Source organism: Peromyscus eremicus, chromosome 1 (assembly GCF_949786415.1).
Source record: "Peromyscus eremicus chromosome 1, PerEre_H2_v1, whole genome shotgun sequence".
Taxonomy (NCBI): domain Eukaryota; kingdom Metazoa; phylum Chordata; class Mammalia; order Rodentia; family Cricetidae; genus Peromyscus; species Peromyscus eremicus.
Window position 1 is genome coordinate 139506189 of NC_081416.1, and position 21329 is coordinate 139527517.

The following is a 21329-nucleotide window of genomic DNA, read 5'->3' on the forward strand; positions in this document are numbered from 1 at the left end:
CACTCTTGAGATGGGCCACTGATGACACTGCTTGGTCTGCGGGATGGGACCATGGTCTGAACGCATGACAAGGTTTAGAAAATCTCGGGCCCTTGGAAAATCAAATGGTGAGTCCTGCCACACAGTAAGGCATAGGTTCCTGTCTTGGATGCCCAAATTTTAATGTGAGTTTTTCAGTAAAGGCACCTTTCCCCTCGAGCTCTGACTTTTAAACTTAGACTGATGACAATTGTCAAGACACTATACAGGGCTAATTACATCTTTTTTCATTGTGATTCCTGCCTTGGCCCCACCAAGTCAGAGAACTCTCATCAGTTCTCCATGGTAGAGAACCATATATATATATATATATATATATATATATATATATATATATATATATATACAAATGCATAAATAAATAAATAAATAAATAAATAAATAAATAATATATGTATATATGTATCTAAAGGCTGATACCCACAGATAAATCACTCCATAAAAAAATCCATTGTACCAGGGGCATCATTTGCTGGTCCCCAGCCTGTGTCACTAGCCTCCTTTACACCCCTGGGGAAATTCCAAATCACAGTGGTCACAGAAGTTTGTTTTTAGAGCTTGTAGGATATACATGGAGCTGACATTCGTTGAGAATGCCTACGGTAGAGAGGGTCTGAAAACAATCAGGGCTCTTGGCCTTGCGGCCAGGAAGAGAATGCCTGCCCCGAAGAACAATCCTGCCTTGGCTCCAGTGGCTTGATGGATGGGAGGTCAATAGAGTGGCCTCTGTAAGGCACAGGGGTAGGGAACGCTTTGTGGGCCCTGTCCTTCAGTAGATGTCCTTCGAGATATCCCTAAGTCCGATATGCCCAAGAAGTTGCCTTGGCTCACCGTGAGCTCTAGGGTGTGCCAGATGGCCCCTCCTCAAAGCCCCTTCATGATGGATGTGGGTCTCATGCCTTGTGTCACAGTGTGACCTTGAAGGTCTTCCCCCGCCCATCCGACCTAGTCTGTATGGGAGGTGCTAGGATCCAACTAGGCCGGACAGTCAAGTGGAGGGTAAATTTTTTTATCCCTGTGCCATGAACCAGAAAAGTCTGGGCCTCCTGACTCTACCTACGGGTATTGCGCTGCAGTCCCTGATCAGTGGCTCATGTCCAAATTCCTTAGAATTGTCCAGGACAGTGTACACATTTGGAATTGCCATTCTGCACCCATAGGTCAGAAGGGTAGAAGATTGCCACCATCAGGCCAGAGCCTGGAGGCCTTGCTTCTAAGGTGGAAAGGTTCTTGGGGTGTCAGAGGCTTTAGAAGGCGAGGGCACAAGATGTTTAGAGATTCCCAGCCCTTGGGTTGATATTTCCAATTACCTGAAATGTGCCAGGATGCTTCGGGCTGTGAAACGGCATCCCAGGTCACTGAAAGACAGCACAGGAGACAGGGACATGAGCAGCGTGTTGGGCGCTAAAGCCTTGCATGAGGCTAGAGAGTCACACCAGGTGCTTTGGAATGGAGCCCTCAGGGCTCTCCTAGGTATGTGCACCTGGAAAGCTTGGATTCCCCAGGAGGGGAAACAGGGCTTTGGGAAGCAGGGCCTGAGAATTGGGCCTCAAGGAAGCCACAAGGAGACGAGGCACCTGTTTCTCTCCTGCCCTGCAGCTTTGGCCTCAGCGTAATCCTATTGAGCATGATTTTTATGTCATCATCTCTCTTCGTGACATAGGTTTGTCATCATAGACCCAGGTTTCTGGAGAGCACAGTGACACATGCGTTTAGGACACAAACAATATTGCTTACCAGGGCTGCCATTGCTGAAGAGGGCCTTGGCCGTGAGAAGGTTAGGCCCAAAGGACAGCTGGGCCTGGTGAACTCTGCTTCAAGGGAGGCAGCAGAATGAGTTCTCTTCTTCCTAAGGGAACCTTTTTGGGAGGAAGAAAGGGGAGGATGTCAGGGCACTTTTGAGATGGGCCACTGATGACACTGCTCAGTTTGCGGGATGGGATCATGGTCTGAACGCATGACAAGGTTTAGGAAATCTCGGGCCCTTGGAAAATCAAATGGTGAGTCCTGCCACACAGTAAGGCATAGGTTCCTTTCTTGCATGCCCAAATTTTAATGTGAGTTTTTCAGTAAAGGCACCTTTCCCCTCGTGCTCTGACTTTTAGACTTAGACTGATGACAATTGTCAAGACACTATACAGGGCTAATTACATCTTTTTTCCTTGTGATTCCTGCCTTGGCCCCACCAAGTCAGAGAACTCTCATCAGTTCTCCACGGTAGAGAACCATATATATATATATATATATATACACAAATGCATAAATAAATAAATAAATAAATATATAAATAAATAATATATGTATATATGTATCTAAAGGCTGATACCTACAGATAAATCACTCCATAAAAAAATCCATTGTACCAGGGGCATCATTTGCTGGTCCCCAGCCTGTGTCACTAGCCTCCTTTACACCCCTGGGGAAATTCCAAATCACAGTGGTCACAGAAGTTTGTTTTTAGAGCTTCTGGGATATACATGGAGCTGACAATCGTTGAGAATGCCTACGGTAGAGATGGTCTGAAAACAATCAGGGCTCTTGGCCTTGCGGCCAGGAAGAGAATGCCTGCCCCGAAAAACAATCCTGCCTTGGCTCCAGTGCCCTGATGGATGGGAGGTCAATAGAGTGGCCTCTGTAAGGCACAGGGGTAGGGAACGCTTTGTGGGCCCTGTCCTTCAGTAGATGTCCTTCGAGATGTCCCTAAGTCCGATATGCCCAAGAAGTTGCCTCGGCTCACCGTGAGCTCTAGGGTGTGCCAGATGGCCCCTCCTCAAAGCCCCTTCATGATGGATGTGGGTCTCATGCCTTGTGTCACAGTGTGACCTTGAAGGTCTTCCCCCGCCCATCCGACCTAGTCTGTATGGGAGGTGGTAGGATCCAACTAGGCGGGACAGTCAAGTGGAGGGTAACTTGTTCTATCCCTGTGCCATGAACCAGAAAAGTCTGGGCCTCCTGACTCTAACTACGGGTATTGCGCTGCAGTCCCTGATCAGTGACTCCTGTCCAAATTCCTTGGAATTGTCCAGGACAGTGTATACTTTTGGAATTGCCATTCTGCACCCATAGGTCAGAAGGGTAGAAGATTGCCACCATCAGGCCAGAGCCTGGAGGCCTTGCTTCTAAGGTGGAAAGGTTCTTGGGGTGTCAGAGGCTTTAGAAGGCGAGGGCACAAGATGTTTAGAGATTCTCAGCCCTTGGGTTGATATTTCCAATTACCTGAAATGTGCCAGGATGCTTCGGGCTGTGAAACGGCATCCCAGGTCACTGAAAGACAGCACAGGAGACAGGGACATGAGCAGCGTGTTGGGCGCTAAAGCCTTGCATGAGGCTAGAGAGTCACACCAGGTGCTTTGGAATGGAGCCCTCAGGGCTCTCCTAGGTATGTGCACCTGGAAAGCTTGGATTCCCCAGGAGGGGAAACAGGGCTTTGGGAAGCAGGGCCTGAGAATTGGGCCTCAAGGAAGCCACAAGGAGACGAGGCACCTGTTTCTCTCCTGCCCTGCAGCTTGGGCCTCAGCGTAATCCTATTGAGCATGATTTTTATGTCATCATCTCTCTTCGTGACATAGGTTTGTCATCATAGACCCAGGTTTCTGGAGAGCACAGCGACACATGCGTTTAGGACACAAACAATATTGCTTACCAGGGCTGCCATTGCTGAAGAGGGCCTTGGCCGTGAGAAGGTTAGCCCCAAAGGACAGCTGGGCCTGGTGAACTCTGCTTCAAGGGAAGCAGCAAAATGAGTTCTCTTCTTCCTAAGGGAACCTTTTTGGGAGGAAGAAAGGGGAGGATGTCAGGGCACTCTTGAGATGGGCCACTGATGACACTGCTCGGTCTGCGCGATGGGAAAATGGTCTGAACGCATTGACAAGGTTTAGGATATCTCGGGCCCTTAGAAAATCAAATGGTGAGTCCTGCCACACAGTAAGGCATAGTTTCCTGTCTTGCATGCCCAAATTTTAATGTGGGTTTTTCAGTAAAGGCACCTTTCCCCTCGTGCTCTGACTTTTAAACTTAGACTGATGACAATTGTCAAGACACTATACAGGGCTAATTACATCTTTTTTCATTGTGATTCCTGCCTTGGCCCCACCATGTCAGAGAACTCTCATCAGTTCTCCATGGTAGACAACCATATATATATATATATATATATATATATATATATATATATATATATATATATATAAATATATATATATATATATAAAATGCCTAAATAAATAAATAAATAAATAATATATGTATATATGTATCTAAAGGCTGATACCCACAGATAAATCACTACATAAAAAAATCCATTGTACCAGGGGCATCATTTGCTGGTCCCCAGCCTGTGTCACTAGCCTCCTTTACACCCCTGGGGAAATTCCAAATCACAGTGGTCACAGAAGTGTGTTTTTAGAGCTTTGTAGGATATACATGGAGCTGACATTCGTTGAGAATGCCTATGGTAGAGAGGGTCTGAAAACAATCAGGGCTCTTGGCCTTGCGGCCAGGAAGAGAATGCCTGCCCCGAAGAACAATCCTGCCTTGGCTCCAGTGGCCTGATGGAAGGGAGGTCAATAGAGTTGCCTCTGTAAGGCACAGTGGTAGGGAACGCTTTGTGGGCCCTGTCCTTCAGTAGATGTCCTTCGAGATGTCCCTAAGTCCGATATGCCCAAGAAGTTGCCTCGGCTCACTGTGAGCTCTAGGGTGTGCCAGATGGCCCTTCCTCAAAGCCCCTTCATGATGGATGTGGGTCTCATGCCTTGTGTCACAGTGTGACCTTGAAGGTCTTCCCCCGCCCATTCGACCTAGTCTGTATGGGAGGTGCTAGGATCCAACTAGGCGGGACAGTCAAGTGGAGGGTAACTTGTTCTATCCCTGTGCCATGAACCAGAAAAGTCTGGGCCTCCTGACTCTACCTATGGGTATTGCGCTGCAGTCCCTGATCAGTGGCTCCTGTCCAATTTCCTTGGAATTGTCCAGGACAGTGTATACTTTTGGAATTGCCATTCTGCACCCATAGGTCAGAAGGGTAGAAGATTGCCACCATCAGGCCAGAGCCTGGAGGCCTTGCTTCTAAGGTGGAAAGGTTCTTGGGGTGTCAGAGGCTTTAGAAGGCGAGGGCACACGATGTTTAGAGATTCCCAGCCCTTGGGTTGATATTTCCAATTACCTGAAATGTGCCAGGATGCTTCGGGCTGTGAAACGGCATCCCAGGTCACTGAAAGACAGCACAGGAGACAGGGACATGAGCAGCATGTTGGGCGCTAAAGCCTTGCATGAGGCTAGAGAGTCACACCAGGTGCTTTGGAATGGAGCCCTCAGGGCTCTCCTAGGTATGTGCACCTGGAAAGCTTGGATTCCCCAGGAGGGGAAACAGGGCTTTGGGAAGCAGGGCCTGAGAATTGGGCCTCAAGGAAGCCACAAGGAGACGAGGCACCTGTTTCTCTCCTGCCCTGCAGCTTGGGCCTCAGCGTAATCCTATTGAGCATGATTTTTATGTCATCATCTCTCTTCGTGACATAGGTTTGTCATCATAGACCCAGGTTTCTGGAGAGCACAGCGACACATGCGTTTAGGACACAAACAGTATTGCTTACCAGGGCTGCCATTGCTGAAGAGGGCCTTGGCCGTGAGAAGGTTAGCCCCAAAGGACAGCTGGGCCTGGTGAACTCTGCTTCAAGGGAAGCAGCAGAATGAGTTCTCTTCTTCCTAAGGGAACCTTTTTGGGAGGAAGAAAGGGGAGGATGTCAGGGCACTCTTGAGATGGGCCACTGATGACACTGCTCGGTCTGCGGGATGGGACCATGGTCTGAACGCATGACAAGGTTTAGAAAATCTTGGGCCCTTGGAAAATCAAATGGTGAGTCCTGCCACACAGTAAGGCATAGTTTCCTGTCTTGCATGCCCAAATTTTAATGTGGGTTTTTCAGTAAAGGCACCTTTCCCCTCGTGCTCTGACTTTTAAACTTAGACTGATGACAATTGTCAAGACACTATACAGGGCTAATTACATCTTTTTTCATTGTGATTCCTGCCTTGGCCCCACCATGTCAGAGAACTCTCATCAGTTCTCCATGGTAGACAACCATATATATATATATATATATATATATATATATATATATATATATATATATATATAAATATATATATATATATATAAAATGCCTAAATAAATAAATAAATAAATAATATATGTATATATGTATCTAAAGGCTGATACCCACAGATAAATCACTACATAAAAAAATCCATTGTACCAGGGGCATCATTTGCTGGTCCCCAGCCTGTGTCACTAGCCTCCTTTACACCCCTGGGGAAATTCCAAATCACAGTGGTCACAGAAGTGTGTTTTTAGAGCTTTGTAGGATATACATGGAGCTGACATTCGTTGAGAATGCCTATGGTAGAGAGGGTCTGAAAACAATCAGGGCTCTTGGCCTTGCGGCCAGGAAGAGAATGCCTGCCCCGAAGAACAATCCTGCCTTGGCTCCAGAGGCCTGATGGAAGGGAGGTCAATAGAGTTGCCTCTGTAAGGCACAGTGGTAGGGAACGCTTTGTGGGCCCTGTCCTTCAGTAGATGTCCTTCGAGATGTCCCTAAGTCCGATATGCCCAAGAAGTTGCCTCGGCTCACTGTGAGCTCTAGGGTGTGCCAGATGGCCCTTCCTCAAAGCCCCTTCATGATGGATGTGGGTCTCATGCCTTGTGTCACAGTGTGACCTTGAAGGTCTTCCCCCGCCCATTCGACCTAGTCTGTATGGGAGGTGCTAGGATCCAACTAGGCGGGACAGTCAAGTGGAGGGTAACTTGTTCTATCCCTGTGCCATGAACCAGAAAAGTCTGGGCCTCCTGACTCTACCTATGGGTATTGCGCTGCAGTCCCTGATCAGTGGCTCCTGTCCAATTTCCTTGGAATTGTCCAGGACAGTGTATACTTTTGGAATTGCCATTCTGCACCCATAGGTCAGAAGGGTAGAAGATTGCCACCATCAGGCCAGAGCCTGGAGGCCTTGCTTCTAAGGTGGAAAGGTTCTTGGGGTGTCAGAGGCTTTAGAAGGCGAGGGCACACGATGTTTAGAGATTCCCAGCCCTTGGGTTGATATTTCCAATTACCTGAAATGTGCCAGGATGCTTCGGGCTGTGAAACGGCATCCCAGGTCACTGAAAGACAGCACAGGAGACAGGGACATGAGCAGCATGTTGGGCGCTAAAGCCTTGCATGAGGCTAGAGAGTCACACCAGGTGCTTTGGAATGGAGCCCTCAGGGCTCTCCTAGGTATGTGCACCTGGAAAGCTTGGATTCCCCAGGAGGGGAAACAGGGCTTTGGGAAGCAGGGCCTGAGAATTGGGCCTCAAGGAAGCCACAAGGAGACGAGGCACCTGTTTCTCTCCTGCCCTCCAGCTTGGGCCTCAGCGTAATCCTATTGAGCATGATTTTTATGTCATCATCTCTCTTCGTGACATAGGTTTGTCATCATAGACCCAGGTTTCTGGAGAGCACAGTGACACATGCGTTTAGGACACAAACAGTATTGCTTACCAGGGCTGCCATTGCTGAAGAGGGCCTTGGCCGTGAGAAGGTTAGCCCCAAAGGACAGCTGGGCCTGGTGAACTCTGCTTCAAGGGAAGCAGCAGAATGAGTTCTCTTCTTCCTAAGGGAACCTTTTTGGGAGGAAGAAAGGGGAGGATGTCAGGGCACTCTTGAGATGGGCCACTGATGACACTGCTCGGTCTGCGGGATGGGACCATGGTCTGAACGCATGACAAGGTTTAGAAAATCTCGGGCCCTTGGAAAATCAAATGGTGAGTCCTGCCACACAGTAAGGCATAGGTTCCTTTCTTGCATGCCCAAATTTTAATGTGAGTTTTTCAGTAAAGGCACCTTTCCCCTCGTGCTCTGACTTTTAGACTTAGACTGATGACAATTGTCAAGACACTATACAGGGCTAATTACATCTTTTTTCCTTGTGATTCCTGCCTTGGCCCCACCAAGTCAGAGAACTCTCATCAGTTCTCCATGGTAGAGAACCATATATATATATATATATATATATATATATATATATATATATATATATATACAAATGCATAAATAAATAAATAAATAAATAATATATGTATATATGTATCTAAAGGCTGATACCCACAGATAAATCACTCCATAAAAAAATCCATTGTACCAGGGGCATCATTTGCTGGTCCCCAGCCTGTGTCACTAGCCTCCTTTACACCCCTTGGGAAATTCCAAATCACAGTGGTCACAGAAGTTTGTTTTTAGAGCTTGTAGGATATACATGGAGCTGACATTCGTTGAGAATGCCTACGGTAGAGAGGGTCTGAAAACAATCAGGGCTCTTGGCCTTGCGGCCAGGAAGAGAATGCCTGCCCCGAAAAACAATCCTGCCTTGGCTCCAGTGGCCTGATGGATGGGAGGTCAATAGAGTGGCCTCTGTAAGGCACAGGGGTAGGGAACGCTTTGTGGGCCCTGTCCTTCAGTAGATGTCCTTCGAGATGTCCCTAAGTCCGATATGCCCAAGAAGTTGCCTCGGCTCACCGTGAGTTCTAGGGTGTGCCAGATGGCCCCTCCTCAAAGCCCCTTCATGATGGATGTGGGTCTCATGCCTTGTGTCACAGTGTGACCTTGAAGGTCTTCCCCCGCCCATCCGACCTAGTCTGTATGGGAGGTGCTAGGATCCAACTAGGCGGGACAGTCAAGTGGAGGGTAACTTGTTCTATCCCTGTGCCATGAACCAGAAAAGTCTGGGCCTCCTGACTCTAACTATGGGTATTGCGCTGCAGTCCCTGATCAGTGACTCCTGTCCAAATTCCTTGGAATTGTCCAGGACAGTGTATACTTTTGGAATTGCCATTCTGCACCCATAGGTCAGAAGTGTAGAAGATTGCCACCATCAGGCCAGAGCCTGGAGGCCTTGCTTCTAAGGTGGAAAGGTTCTTGGGGTGTCAGAGGCTTTAGAAGGCGAGGGCACAAGATGTTTAGAGATTCTCAGCCCTTGGGTTGATATTTCCAATTACCTGAAATGTGCCAGGATGCTTCGGGCTGTGAAACGGCATCCCAGGTCACTGAAAGACAGCACAGGAGACAGGGACATGAGCAACGTGTTGGGCGCTAAAGCCTTGCATGAGGCTAGAGAGTCACACCAGGTGCTTTGGAATGGAGCCCTCAGGGCTCTCCTAGGTATGTGCACCTGGAAAGCTTGGATTCCCCAGGAGGGGAAACAGGGCTTTGGGAAGCAGGGCCTGAGAATTGGGCCTCAAGGAAGCCACAAGGAGACGAGGCACCTGTTTCTCTCCTGCCCTGCAGCTTGGGCCTCAGCGTAATCCTATTGAGCATGATTTTTATGTCATCATCTCTCTTCGTGACATAGGTTTGTCATCATAGACCCAGGTTTCTGGAGAGCACAGCGACACATGCGTTTAGGACACAAACAATATTGCTTACCAGGGCTGCCATTGCTGAAGAGGGCCTTGGCCGTGAGAAGGTTAGCCCCAAAGGACAGCTGGGCCTGGTGAACTCTGCTTCAAGGGAAGCAGCAGAATGAGTTCTCTTCTTCCTAAGGGAACCTTTTTGGGAGGAAGGAAGGGGAGGATGTCAGGGCACTCTTGAGATGGGCCACTGATGACACTGCTTGGTCTGCGGGATGGGACCATGGTCTGAACGCATGACAAGGTTTAGAAAATCTCGGGCCCTTGGAAAATCAAATGGTGAGTCCTGCCACACAGTAAGGCATAGGTTCCTTTCTTGCATGCCCAAATTTTAATGTGAGTTTTTCAGTAAAGGCACCTTTCCCCTCGTGCTCTGACTTTTAGACTTAGACTGATGACAATTGTCAAGACACTATACAGGGCTAATTACATCTTTTTTCCTTGTGATTCCTGCCTTGGCCCCACCAAGTCAGAGAACTCTCATCAGTTCTCCATGGTAGAGAACCATATATATATATATATATATATATATATATATATATATATATATATATATATATATATTTACAAATGCATAAATAAATAAATAAATAAATAATATATGTATATATGTATCTAAAGGCTGATACCCACAGATAAATCACTCCATAAAAAAATCCATTGTACCAGGGGCATCATTTGCTGGTCCCCAGCCTGTGTCACTAGCCTCCTTTACACCCCTGGGGAAATTCCAAATCACAGTGGTCACAGAAGTTTGTTTTTAGAGCTTGTAGGATATACATGGAGCTGACATTCGTTGAGAATGCCTACGGTAGAGAGGGTCTGAAAACAATCAGGGCTCTTGGCCTTGCGGCCAGGAAGAGAATGCATGCTCCGAAAAACAATCCTGCCTTGGCTCCAGTGGCCTGATGGATGGGAGGTCAATAGAGTGGCCTCTGTAAGGCACAGGGGTAGGGAATGCTTTGTGGGCCCTGTCCTTCAGTAGATGTCCTTCGAGATGTCCCTAAGTCCGATATGCCCAAGAAGTTGCCTCGGCTCACCGTGAGCTCTAGGGTGTGCCAGGTGGCCCCTCCTCAAAGCCCCTTCATGATGGATGTGGGTGTCATGCCTTGTGTCACAGTGTGACCTTGAAGGTCTTCCCCCGCCCATCCGACCTAGTCTGTATGGGAGGTGGTAGGATCCAACTAGGCGGGACAGTCAAGTGGAGGGTAACTTTTTCTATCCCTGTGCCATGAACCAGAAAAGTCTGGGCCTCCTGACTCTACCTACGGGTATTGCGCTGCAGTCCCTGATCAGTGGCTCCTGTCCAAATTCCTTAGAATTGTCCAGGACAGTGTACACATTTGGAATTGCCATTCTGTACCCATAGGTTAGAAGGGTAGAAGATTGCCACCATCAGGCCAGAGCCTGGAGGCCTTGCTTCTAAGGTGGAATGGTTCTTGGGGTGTCAGAGGCTTTAGAAGGCGAGGGCACACGATGTTTAGAGATTCCCAGCCCTTGGGTTGATATTTCCAATTACCTGAAATGTGCCAGGATGCTTCGGGCTGTGAAACGGCATCCCAGGTCACTGAAAGACAGCACAGGAGACAGGGACATGAGCAGCGTGTTGGGCGCTAAAGCCTTGCATGAGGCTAGAGAGTCACACCAGGTGCTTTGGAATGGAGCCCTCAGGACTCTCCTAGGTATGTGCACCTGGATAGCTTGGATTCCCCAGGAGGGGAAACAGGGCTTTGGGAAGCAGGGCCTGAGAATTGGGCCTCAAGGAAGCCACAAGGAGACGAGGCACCTGTTTCTCTCCTGCCCTGCAGCTTGGGCCTCAGCGTAATCCTATTGAGCATGATTTTTATGTCATCATCTCTCTTCGTGACATAGGTTTGTCATCATAGACCCAGGTTTCCGGAGAGCAAGGCGACACATGCGTTTAGGACACAAACAACATTGCTTACCAGGGCTGCCATTGCTGAAGAGGGCCTTGGCCGTGAGAAGGTTAGCCCCAAAGGACAGCTGGGCCTGGGCCTGGTGCACTCTGCTTCAAGGGAAGCAGCAGAATGAGTTCTCTTCTTCCTAAGGGAACCTTTTTGGGAGGAAGAAAGGGGAGGATGTCAGGGCACTCTTGAGATGGGCCACTGATGACACTGCTCGGTCTGCGGGATGGGACCATCGTCTGAACACATGACAAGGTTTAGGAAATCTCGGGCCCTTGGAAAATCAAATGGTGAGTCCTGCCACACAGTAAGGCATAGGTTCCATTCTTGCATGCCCAAATTTTAATGTGAGATTTTCAGTAAAGACACCTTTCCCCTCGTGCTCTGATTTTTAGACTTAGACTGATGACAATTGTCAAGACACTATACAGGGCTAATTACATCTTTTTTCCTTGTGATTCCTACCTTGGCCCCACCAAGTCAGAGACCTCTCATCAGTTCTCCATGGTAGAGAACCATATACATATACATATGAATAAATAAAAAATAAATAAATAAATAAATAAATAAATAAATAAATAATATATGTATATATGTATCTAATGGCTGATACCCACAGATAAATCACTCCATATAAAAAATCCATTGTACCAGGTGCGTCATTTGCTGGTCCCTAGCCTGTGTCACTAGCCTCCTTTTACACCCCTGGGGAAATTCCAAATCACAGTGGTCACAGAAGTGTGTTTTTAGAGCTTTGTAGGTTATACATGGAGCTGACATTCGTTGAGAATGCCTATGGTAGAGAGGGTCTGAAAAGAATCAGGGCTCTTGGCCTTGCGGCCAGGAAGAGAATGCCTGCCCCGAAAAACAATCCTGCCTTGGCTCCAGTGGCCTGATGGATGGGAGGTCAATAGAGTGGCCTCTGTAAGGCACAGGGGTAGGGAACGCTTTGTGGGCCCTGTCCTTCAGTAGATGTCCTTCGAGATGTCCCTAAGTCCGATATGCCCAAGAAGTTGCCTCGGCTCACCGTGAGCTCTAGGGTGTGCCAGATGGCCCTTCCTCAAAGCCCCTTCATGATGGATGTGGGTGTCATGCCTTGTGTCACAGTGTGACCTTGAAGGTCTTCCCCCGCCCATCCGACCTAGTCTGTATGGGAGGTGCTAGTACCAACTAGGCGGGGCAGTCAAGTGGAGGGTAACTTGTTCTATCCCTGTGCCATGAACCAGAAAAGTCTGGGCCTCCTGACTCTACCTATGGGTATTGCACTGCAGTCCCTCATCAGTGGCTCCTGTCCAATTTCCTTGGAATTGTCCAGGATATTGTATACATTTGGAATTGCCATTCTGCACCCATAGGTCAGAAGGGTAGAAGATTGCCACCATCAGGCCAGAGCCTGGAGGCCTTCCTTCTAAGGTGGAAAGGTTCTTGGGGTGTCAGAGGCTTTAGAAGTCGAGGGCAAACGATGTTTAGAGATCCCAGCCCTTGGGTTGATGTTTCCAATTACCTGAAATGTTCCAGGATGCTTCGGGCTGTGAAACGGCATCCCAGGTCAAAGAAAGACAGCACAGGAGACAAGGACATGAGCAGCATGTTGGGCGCTAAAGCCTTGCATGAGGCTAGAGAGTCACATGAGGTGCTTTGGAATGGAGCCCTCAGGGCTCTCCTAGGTATGTGCACCTGGATAGCTTGGATTCCCCAGGAAGGGAAACAGGGCTTCAGGAAGCAGGGCCTGCTAATTGGGCCTCAAGGAAGCCACAAGCATATCAGGCACCTCTTTCTCCTCTGCCCTGCAGCCTGGGCCTCAGCGTCATTCTATTGAGCATGATTTTTATGTCACCATCTCTTTTCATGACATAGGTTTGTCATCATAGACCCAGATCTCCAGAGAGCACAGCTGCACATGCATTTGTGACAAACTAACATTGCTTACCAGGGATGCCAGTGCTGATGTGGGCCTTGGCCATGAGAATTTACAACCAAAAGTACAGCCCATTCTGGACAAATGTGCTTCAAAGATCCCGCAGAATAGAGTCTCTTTTTCAGAAGAGCCCCTGATGTGGAGGAAGAAAGGGGAGTATGTCAGGAGACTCTCGAAATGGGCTTTTGATTACACAGCATGGTCTCTGGGATATGACCATGGTGCGAAGGCAGTGTTTTGGCAAATAAAACCTTGTACAAGAGGAGAGAGTCACAAAACCTGCTATGAAGTGTGTCCTCAGGCCTCTCCTAGGTATGTGCCACTGGACAGCATAGGATTCCCCAGGTGGGGAATCAGGCCTTAGTGTAGCTGGACCTCATTTTGGCATGTTCTATGGTATCAGAAACGGGGAACATCAGGTCATTCTTGCCATGACCCATTGAAGACTCTGTCCCTACTGTGGAAAGTTACAATGTTCTGAAGGCATGCCAAGTATCAATAAATCTCTGGGCTTTGCAAAATCAAATATACCGAGAGTCCTGCCACACAGTAAGAGTTAGGTTCCTTTCTTTCCTGCCCACAAAACTTCAGTGTTCCAGTAAAGTCACCTTTCTCCTCATGTTCTGACTGTTACCATTAGACTGTTGACAATTGTCAAGACAGTGTGCACGGCTATTAACTCTTTTTTTTCTTGTGATTCCTTCATTGGTGCCACCAAGTCAGAGAACATTCTTCAGTTCTCCATGGTAGAACACTATATTATTAAAGCTGATACCCACAGACAAATCCCTACATTAAAATCCATTCTCCCAAGGGTGTCATTTGCTGTTCCCTAGGGGTTGTCTCTTGTCTGCTCTAGATCCCTGGGGAAATTCCACATCACAATGGTCAGAGAATGGTGTGCTTAAAGCTTTGTAGCTTATGCATGGTGCTGAAATTCATTGCTAATACCTATTGTTGACAGGGTTTGAAAATAATTAGGCCTCATGGCCTTATGGCCAAGAAGAGAATGTCTGCCCAAATACACAATCCCAACTTGTTTCCTGTGGCCTTTCGAATGGGAGGTCAATCACATGGGTTCCCTAAATCAAATGGGTAGGGAATGACATGGTGTCACTGTCCAGCACTAGAATGTTGAAGAGATCCCTATGTCCAGTATGCCCAAGAAATAGCCCAGTTTCACCTTGAGGTTAAGCATGTGCCAGATGTGTCCTATGAAAGCCCTTTCAGCAAGGACGTGGCTCACATGCCCTCTGTAACAATGTGATCTTGAGTGTCTTCCCTGCCCTTCCCAATCGAGATGGGAGGCCCAAGGATAAAACTAGGTGGGGAAGTAAAGTGAAATATAAGTTTCTCTATCCCTGTGGCATGAACCAGAGAAACTCTGAGTCTCCTGACTCCACCTATGGGCATTCCCTGCAGTCCCTCATCAGCGGCTCCTGTCTGATTCCCTTGGAATTGTGCAGGACACTGTGTGCTTTTGGAGTTGTCATTCTGCATGCAAAGGCCTGAATGGTAGAACATTATCACAATCAGGCCAGAGCCTGGATGCTCTGCTTCTATGTGGAAAGATTCTTGGGGTGTCAGAGGCTTTAGAAGCGGAAGGCCCAGGACCCATAGAGATCCCAGCCCTTGGGCTCATTCTTCCACTTACCTTAATTGTGCCAGGATGCTTCAGGCTCAGAAACAAAATTCTAGGTCACTGAAAGACAGGAGAGGAGACAGGGTCGTGAGCAGTGTGTTGAAACCTAAAGCCTTGCACAAGGGGAGAGAGTCCCAAGAGAGGCTTTGAATGAAGCTCTCAGGGCTCTGTTAGATATTTGCGACTGGAGAGCATAGGGTTCTCCAGGTGTGGCATCATGGCTTAGGGATAGCAGGGCCTTTGAACTGGGCCTCAAGGAAGCCACCAGTAGATGAGGCACCTCTTTCACCCCTGCTCTTTAGCCTAGGCCTCAGTATCATTCTTTGGAACATGATTTTTATGTCACCATCTTATTTCATGACTTCAGTTTGTCATCATAGCCCCATGTCTCTAGTGAGCACAACTACACATGTATTTGTAATACAACCAACATTGCTTACCAAGGCTACCAGCGCTGATGAGGGTCTTGACCTTGAGAATTTGACTCACAAAGTACAGCCCAATCTGGACAAATCTGCTACAAAGGATCCCACACAATTGATTTTCTTCTTTAAAGGAGTGTCTCTGGTGGAAAAAGAAAGGGAATTATGTTAGGGCTCTCTTGAGATGGCCGTTTGATCACACTGCATGGTCTTTGGTATGTGACTTTAGTGTAAATTCATGCCAGGGAGCAGTAAATCTCTGGCCCTTCAAAAATCAAATACATAGTGAGTCCTGCCATACAGTAGGTGGTAGGTAACTTTCATGCTTTCCCAAATTTTAACCTCAGGTTTTCAGTAAAGTCACCTTTCCCCTCATGTTCTGACTATTAGACTGATGACGACTGTCCTGACACCATGCAGAACTAGTTAAATATATTTTCTTTTAATTCCTGCATTGGCCCCACCAATTCAGAGACCTATCATCAATTCTCATGTTAGAGCACTATCAATATAAAGGCCTAGACTCACAGACAAATCTCTACATAAAAATCCATTCTCCCAAGGGTGTCATTTGCTGCTCGCCAGCCTGTAGTACTTGCCTGCTCTACACCCTGGAGGAAATATCACATCACAGTCGTCTGCAAAGTTGCGGCAGGCCACAGGAATATATCCTAAGAACTCAGCTAGTTATGGCAAAGTCACTACTTGGAGGGATCAGGGAATTCCTCCAGAGGAAGCCAAATTCCAAGAAATTTTTGGTGTTATTTGGCTTGTTATATATCACCTGTATTCTGTTATGAAAATCATGTGTGCCTTCATGGTTTTCCCAATTGACTTTTCCCTAAGAAGGGCTAACAGTATGGACTGATTACTCTCTGTACATACACATTCCATGTATTTGGAAAACAGCCTCAGGAATGTCTTTCTCTGGAATCAGATACCTCCCTTAGCCACTTTCAAGGACTAACAGTGATATGCTAACTGGTCATTAGCACTCAGTTGATCTTCTCTTTTACCACTCTTATTTTGGATTCTTAACGAAAGCCTGGTGCTCACTGCAGGAGGAAAAATTCTTACCTGTTTTTGTGAAGCTGTAGAATTCAATCATGGTGACCTTGCTCAACCAGGGGCTTGATATAACTGGATTCTGGGGAGACTTAGGTAGAACACGGAGAATGGAAGACAGAGAAGAGAAAAGAGAATGGAAGAACTAGATGGGTAAGAACTTGTGAGGAACAAACTGAAATGGGGAAGAACTAGATTGAAGGGCTAGAAGAGAGTACTAGAGGAACGAGATGGAAGATGAGGAAGAGTCAGATGGGAAAGTCCTAGCTGGGTAAGAACAAGATGGAAAGGACCTAGATGAGGCAGAATTAAGAAGAGAGAGTTAAGATAGAACTTAAGAGGGAGCAGTAGATAAACAGAGAGAAATCACACAAGATTGGAGCTAGGCACAAGAACAGAACTGAAGCTGTGTATATAGGATGTTATGCCAGAGGAATTAAAGCAAGTGGACTATAGAGCTTGGTGTCCTGAGATTCTATTTCCGGAAAATAGTCCTCACCATTAGCAGTTCTTTCTCCTGAGCCCCTGGGATGTATAATATTAAGGCTGATCCTGATACTATTACACAAGACATAGTGTTTTCTTACAACTTTATATAATACACATGAGACAGAAATTCATTGCAAAAACCTTCTGTTGAGAGAGTCTGAAAACAATCAGGGCTCATGGCCTTGAGACCAGGAAGAGAATGCCAGAACAGATACACAACCCCATATTGGCACTGTGGCCTTTCAGATGGAAGGTCAATCAAGTGGATTCACTAAGTCACATGGGTAGGGAATGCCTTGGTGGCACTGTCCTGCAATAGAATGTTCAAAATGTCCCCCTGCCCAACGTGCCCAAGAAGTGGCTAGGGTGCTCCATGATGTTAAGGTTATGCCACATGGCTCCTCATGAAAGCCATTTCAGCAAGGGTGTGGCTCTCAAGCCTTCTGTCACAATGTGGCCTTGAAGGTCTTCGACAGTCCATCTTAATCAGGATGGGAGGTCCAAGGATAGAACTAGGTGGGGAAGAAAAATGAAGTGTAAGTTTGTCTATACCTGTGGCATGAACCAGAGAAGCTTAAGCTTCTAATTCCACCTATGGGCATTCCCTTGCAGTCTGTGATCAGTGGCTCCTATCCAATTCCCTTGGATTTGTTCAGGACAGGGAGAGTATGGAACTGCTATTCTGCACCCAAAAGTCTGAGGGGTAGAATATTGCCACAATCAGGCCAGAGTCCAGAGGCTGTGCTACTAAAGTGGAAAGAGAATTGGGGTGTCAGAGATTTTAGAAGGGGAATGCACTTGGTCTTATTTTTCCGCTTACCTGAAATGTACCAGGATGCTTCAGGCTCTGAAACAAAATCTCAGGTCATTGAAAGACCTAAGAGGATAAAGGGACATGAGCAGTGTGTTGGCAACTAAAACCTTGCACAAGGGTAAAGAGTCACACAAAGTGCTTTGAATGGAGCCCTCAGGGCTCTGCTAGGTATTTGCAACTGGATAGCATAGGATTCCTCAGGTGGGCAATCAGGGTTTAGGGATATCAAGGCCTGCAAATTGAGCCTCAAAGAAACCACAAGGAAACCAGGCACCTCTTTCTCCCTTGTCCTGCAGCCTGGGCCTCACCATGATCTTATTGAGCATGATATTTATGTCATCATCTCTCTATATGACATTGGTTTGTCATCATAGACCGAGGTCTCCAGAGAGCACAGCTCCTCATGGTTTTGGGACTCAAACAACATGGCTTACCAGGGCTGCCAGCACTGATATGGGCCCTGGCCGTGAGAAGTTTTGGCCCAATATACAACCCAGTGTGCTGAAATCTGCTTCAAGGGATCCAGCAGAATGAGGTGTCTTCTTTATAAGGGCATTTTTTTGGGGAAGAAAGAAAGGGAGGATATCAGGATACTCTTGATATGGACTCTTGATGCCACTGCATGGTCTGAAGGATGTGACCATGGTCTGAAGGCATGCTACGGAGCAGTAAATTTCTGGCCCTGTGAAAATCTCAGCCATAGTGTGTCCTGCTACACACTTAGAGATAGGTTCCTTTCTCACCTGCCCAAGACTTAACTTCAGTGTTTTAATAAAGGCACCTTTCCCCTCATACTCTGACTCTTAGCATTAGACTGATGACAATTGTCAAGACACTATGCAGGGCTTTTTATACTTTTCTCCTTGTGATTCTTATGTTGGCTTGACCAATTCAGAGACCTGTCATCTGCTCTCCATGATTGAGCACTATCTATTTAAATGTTGAGACCCACAGATAAATTGCTACTTGAGGATCTGTTCTCTCAGAAATCTTCTGTGTGTCCTCCCAGCCTGTTTTGCTTGCCTACTCTAGACCCCTTGGGAAATTACACATCACTGTGGTCACAGAATTTTTTTGTTCATGTTTTGTAGGATATGCATGGAGCTGAAATTCATTACAAATGCCTAATGTTGAGAAGGTCTTAAAACAGTGCACAGCTCATGGCCTTTAGGCCAGGAAAAGAATGCCTGCTCTGTTGCATGATCATGCTTTGGCTCCTGTGGTTTGAGGGGTGATAGGCCAATCATGTGTGTTCACTAAATCACAGGGATAGGAATGCCTTGGTGCCACTGTTTAGCAGTAGAATGTTGGAGTTTTCTTTATTCCCAATTTGCCCTTGAAGTGGCCATTGTAAACCATATGTTCTAGGATGTACCAAATGGTGTTTTCTGAAAGCCCTTTCAGCAAGTATGTGGTTCTCAAGCCTTTTGTCACAATGTGACCTTGAAGGTCTTCACCTGCTCATCCCAATCAGGATGGAAGGCACAAGGATAAAACTAGGCAGAGAAATAAAGTGAAGTGTAAGTTTCTCTATCCCTGGGACATGAACCAGAGAAGCTTTGAGCCTCCTGACTTCACCTATAGGTCTTCTCCTACAGTCCCTAATAAGTGGCTCCTGTCCAATTCCTTTGGAATTGTCCAAGGCCAGGAGGCTATTTTTAATTGCCATTCTGTACCCACAGGCCTGAGGTGTAGAATATTCCCACAATCACACCAGTTCTTGAAGGTTGTGCTTCTAAGTTGAAAAATTCATGGGGTGTCAGAGGCTTTAGATGGCAAAGGCATATGAACTTTGGTGATCCTGGTCCATGGACAGACTTTTCCAGTTACCTGTGATATCAGATATTGCGAGCTCTGTGATGGCATCCCCAGATCCCTGAAATACAGCAGAGAATACATGAGAACTCTGTTGCCCTCTAAAGCCTTGCACAAGTGTGGATAGTCACACAAGGTGCTTTTGATAAACCAGTCATGCCTCTCTTAGGTTTGTGCACCTAGACATTTTAGGAGTTCCCATTTGTGAAACTGGGCTTTTTAGGGCTCCCAGTGCTGTTGTGGGACTTGGTCATGGGAACATTTTACAAAAGACAATCCTGGTTAAATTTCTTCAAGGAAACCATGAGAATCAATTTTCTTCTTAATTCTCTCCTATGGTTGTGAACCTGAACATTATAGGATTCCTCAAATGGAGAAACAGGGCATGAGAATAATGGCCTGTGCCATGAGACTCAAGGAATTCCCCAAGGACTTTAAGCCCCAACTCCCCCCTTGCCATGTAGCCCGGGCTTCTTAGTAATTTATTTAGCATGATTATGTCATCATCTCTCTTCATGGTATTTATTTGTCATCATTGCTCCAGGTCCCTAGAGCTATGCTGCATTTGAGACACAAAAAATATTGTGTGCCAGGGCTTCCTCCATAGCTCTTTTCTTCCGGTTTGCTTCTTCTGAAGTATACAGTCTGAACTCATTAGGGAACAAATTAATTTAGAGAGAATTTTCCCTTTGAAAAAATTATTGTTGGTGAAGGTTATGGTACTTATTTCTTAGATTTTTTTGTTGTTTCTCAGGATTCAAGAGCACATTGAACATGTCGTCTTAAAAGGGAGGAAGTATGATCCTACGCATGCTATTCCTTAAAAATCTTGGAGAATTCTTGTACAAGCACCTAGCTCCCTTGATGTATAACATCACCTGGGGTATGATTCAAACTTGTATAGCAATGTCATTATAGAATGAAGTATGAAATCCTAGAAACCTTTCCAAATGCAGATATTTTCCTGGATCCCATGCAATTCCACTCATTTCAGAGATAGGTAAGATCTTGAAATAATGTACTGTGAGGAACATTGGTTTCTCTGAAATCACACATTTTCTAAAAGAGAAGAATACATGGATGGCACGCATGAATTACTTTTGTTTCTCTATGAGAATGGTGTTTATCACTCCCAGACTTAGACAATGTTCACCATTCAATTTTCTTTCATTAAAGTTTGCTAGATGAATGTATCCATTCACCTGATCTATCATGATTTCTAAGCTTCATATTATGGTGTCCATAGGAAATAATGAATATATATATTCCTGAGTTTATGCTGTGTTTCTGTCTTATTCCCCTCTATATTTCTCTCTAATTCTCTCATTCCTCCCTGCTCAAGCATACCCTGTGGAAACAAGTGGGAATGGGCCCCTCACAAATGGTACCATGAACAGAAATTAGAGACTTGGTGAAAGGCATGTCAGGGGGCATTGTGTTAGTCATGCTAATAAATAATAGCCATGGTATTTTATTCTTGGGAGTGAAAGTTTGGGGGAATGTTGAAGTTGAAAAGTGGGGCTCCAGTGTATATTTCTTGCTATCAAGGTTTCTTCTCTCTCTCTCTCTCTCTCTCTCTCTCTCTCTCTCTCTCTCTCTCTCTCCCTCCCTCCCTCCCTCCCTCTCTCTCTCAAATTCTATCTATAAAATATTAAAGAAATAACATAAGGTAAAATGTAAGAATATAATGTAAGAATAAATTTATAAGAGTAGAATTAGGAATATTGGATAAATGGAAGCTAAGGGTAAGTTAGATTAAGATAA

General features: G+C 46.3%; 9 non-coding genes across 9 annotated transcripts; all 9 read right to left on the bottom strand.

Annotated features, from left to right (window-relative positions):
* Positions 1 to 1641: 1641 nt before the first annotated feature.
* Positions 1642 to 1720, bottom strand: LOC131903036 (small nucleolar RNA SNORD115). Its single transcript, XR_009377298.1, has one exon. It is a non-coding gene; the product is annotated as a small nucleolar RNA SNORD115 (small nucleolar RNA).
* Positions 1721 to 3547: 1827 nt separating this feature from the next.
* Positions 3548 to 3626, bottom strand: LOC131902939 (small nucleolar RNA SNORD115). Its single transcript, XR_009377207.1, has one exon. It is a non-coding gene; the product is annotated as a small nucleolar RNA SNORD115 (small nucleolar RNA).
* Positions 3627 to 5492: 1866 nt separating this feature from the next.
* On the bottom strand, positions 5493 to 5571 carry LOC131902940 (small nucleolar RNA SNORD115). Its single transcript, XR_009377208.1, has one exon. It is a non-coding gene; the product is annotated as a small nucleolar RNA SNORD115 (small nucleolar RNA).
* A 1865-nt stretch (positions 5572 to 7436) lies between these two features.
* LOC131902941 (small nucleolar RNA SNORD115) lies at positions 7437 to 7515 on the bottom strand. Its single transcript, XR_009377209.1, has one exon. It is a non-coding gene; the product is annotated as a small nucleolar RNA SNORD115 (small nucleolar RNA).
* Positions 7516 to 9356: 1841 nt separating this feature from the next.
* Positions 9357 to 9435, bottom strand: LOC131902942 (small nucleolar RNA SNORD115). Its single transcript, XR_009377210.1, has one exon. It is a non-coding gene; the product is annotated as a small nucleolar RNA SNORD115 (small nucleolar RNA).
* Positions 9436 to 11286: 1851 nt separating this feature from the next.
* LOC131902943 (small nucleolar RNA SNORD115) lies at positions 11287 to 11365 on the bottom strand. Its single transcript, XR_009377211.1, has one exon. It is a non-coding gene; the product is annotated as a small nucleolar RNA SNORD115 (small nucleolar RNA).
* A 1831-nt stretch (positions 11366 to 13196) lies between these two features.
* Positions 13197 to 13275, bottom strand: LOC131903038 (small nucleolar RNA SNORD115). Its single transcript, XR_009377300.1, has one exon. It is a non-coding gene; the product is annotated as a small nucleolar RNA SNORD115 (small nucleolar RNA).
* Positions 13276 to 15265: 1990 nt separating this feature from the next.
* LOC131903045 (small nucleolar RNA SNORD115) lies at positions 15266 to 15344 on the bottom strand. Its single transcript, XR_009377305.1, has one exon. It is a non-coding gene; the product is annotated as a small nucleolar RNA SNORD115 (small nucleolar RNA).
* Positions 15345 to 18049: 2705 nt separating this feature from the next.
* Positions 18050 to 18128, bottom strand: LOC131903042 (small nucleolar RNA SNORD115). The gene has a single exon (XR_009377304.1). It is a non-coding gene; the product is annotated as a small nucleolar RNA SNORD115 (small nucleolar RNA).
* Between the last annotated feature and the right edge of the window lie 3201 nt (positions 18129 to 21329).